Source organism: Sitophilus oryzae, unplaced genomic scaffold (genome assembly GCF_002938485.1).
Source record: "Sitophilus oryzae breed Bouriz unplaced genomic scaffold, Soryzae_2.0 scaffold_154_pilon_pilon, whole genome shotgun sequence".
NCBI lineage: Eukaryota > Metazoa > Arthropoda > Insecta > Coleoptera > Curculionidae > Sitophilus > Sitophilus oryzae.
In genome coordinates this window covers 181,210-184,087 of record NW_022146225.1, presented here as the reverse complement: position 1 = coordinate 184,087, position 2,878 = coordinate 181,210, and positions in this window count along the sequence as shown.

Sequence of the window (2,878 nt, the reverse complement as noted above, 5' to 3'; positions counted from 1 at the left end):
AAAACGCTTAAACACATATATACACCCTGTATATAAAAAAAATATTTTAAGATTTTTTAAAAATGTATAAGGTGTTTCATAAGAATAGACCATTGATTAGTCACGATCTTGCTTAAAGCTCTTGACGTTAAAGCTGATTTTTGGCAAACGGATGTCTGTGGGTTGTAAGAGGTGAAGGGAGGGGAACCAAACCGAATTCAAATTTCAAGAGGGTGAGAACGCCCTTCAATATATTACAATATTTGCTTTAATTAAAAAACGGTTAGCATTTCGGGAAAACGCTTGACAAGGCATAATTTATTTGGCTTTGTTCACATATTTTGAATTTTTAATAAACATACAGGGTGTTCAAAAAGTGTCTGATTGACCACGATTCTGCTTAAACTGCTTGACGTAAAAAGCTATTTTTTGGCAAACGATTTTTCGAAAGTCTAAATTCAACGATATGAAACTACCCTCAAATATTACCAAGTTATATAATAATCATCGCCATATTTGTTTTTTCTCATGCTGAATGCTGACATAAATGTGAGAACATTTTATCTAGTTTGTAATGTTAATGGAAATTCTTGCTTGCTTTATCATCCCCAATTACAAATGATTAATTCGACCGAACGAAGTCGCTGTACACGCTAAGTTATCTTTATAAATTATAGCCTATGTGTTATTCTGATGTATAAGCTTTATTTGAAAGTCATTAAAAAATATATGAAAAAAAAAAAAAAAAAAAAAAAAAAAAAAAAAAAAAAAAAAAAAAAAATTAATAATTATTAGTAAAAGATTTTCAAAGGCGTAAAAAATAGCCTATAATGTTTCTTAAATAAGTGTATATCTATGTTTAAAGCAGTTTTATACAAATGTCTCAAAAAGTAATGAAGTTTTAAACATTTTAAAATACTTGTTTTTTTTTAAATTTGACAAAAATGTGTAAGCTATAGCTATTTGCGAAAAAAATAGATTAATCATATGCATTGATTTCTTTTTGACCAACATTACTTACCAGGTACAACACTGAAAAACTCTTCATTAATTTTAGGAATTGGCGTAGGCTGCAGAATAGCGAGTCTGTCCGATGGTGGACGGTTACCGAAACATTTGCCCTTCATCAGGTTGCCCGAGAGTCAAGAGCCGCAAGATGACAGCGACACCGACGATCCTCCAACGGAAAAAAGTGGGTATTCACCTTTTCCCAAGCCCACTTGAACGGATACTGCCATGTATAATATCCTAGATCATATATACTTGCGTGGATAGAACTATAAAACTCTCAAATTTTAAACAGTATAAAAAAAACTTAAAACTTACTTTAAAGTAAGTTTAGTTTATTGTCGCTTCTGTATAGCTAGGGTATTCTTGGGTTGGGGTATCATTCAGGAAAGTATATGTGGTCTAGGCATATCACTCATATTTTTTCTCTAGAAGATATTAGATGGTTAGTAAATATTGGACCTAATATTTTTATATATTCAAAGTTTTTTACCAAAAAAAATTTAACTTCTTTTTTTATTAAGTATTGATGACAGTTCTAATAATTTTCATTTGGATGGTATCAAAAAATATATTTTTATTATTGGGTACTATAATATAGTTATATATTGAATTACCTTTAGAGATAAGATTAATCGTCATTATTAGTATTTCATTCTTGGGTGTCATAAAGTGTTTACTAAATGTCTACTAATCATTGCGACATATTTATTCGGTGTATGTTTGCTATACCGGGTGTCCTCTTTTTGGTTGAAATAAACGGGGTATGTCAACGATTGACTATAGAAGATTTATATTATGCACGAAAAATATTTGGATGTAAAATACACTTTTAATAAATGTGTAGATATATACAGGGTGTTTCAAAAACCAATTTCAATGCGTTACAACAATATTTAAGTAATTTTTTTTTTTTTTTTTTTTTTTCTATGATCGTGCAAAAACTAACTATTTTTACAAGAAATTTGCCAAATATCCTGTATAAATGTGATATTAACTATAAATGATATAAAGAAATACTCTTGACAAATGTATTTATTTTGAATAATGTCTTGGACGTAATTTTTAGATGGCATCTGGTGTATCAAAATTATAATGCGTATCATATCATACTATACATATACAGAGTAATATATTTTACCTATATTTTTATTCTTTACATTTTTTTTTTTTTTTTTTTTTTTTTTTTTTTTTTTTTTTATTTTTAATGCTTATTTTTTATAAAAAAAAAAAACTATGAAATTTTAAAAGCAAAATTTTTTAATATTATAGATTTTGATATATTACTCTGCACATAAAACAATAGAAAAAAAAAAAAAAAAAAAAAAAAAAACATAATTTGTTTTTTTTTACGTAGAATACAGTGGGTTAGTCTGTTATTCTATGAAAAAAAATTTAATACTTCCATCTTGTTATAATCTATGTGATATCTAACAGCATAATATATTGAAAAAAAAATGCTTGTAACGCTAATAATCGATTGTCTAAGTGTAGATCACTTAAAATAACATTACTTTATTTACTTGAAATATCCAAATAATTTAAATCTCAGAAATAAGTAAACATAGAGGGTCCTGACAAATAAAATAAAACCAATCTATGTTTACTTATTTTTTTTTTTTTTTTTTTTTTTTTTTTTTTTTATTGTTAATATTTTGATTTTTTTTATTGTGGATTATATCTTTATATTTTATATTTATTGTAATGTTTATAATATGTTGTTAAATAGAAATTATAATTTTTAAGAAAAATTTTTTTTTATTTTAAAATTGATTTAAAGTATTTTTGTTATATGTTTCTAGTCATGTAAGTTTTTGATCTCTTTGCTGGTCGAAGAGGAAATTTTTTACATTATATAAACCTAAAAAATCTATACTCAATGTGAACATGT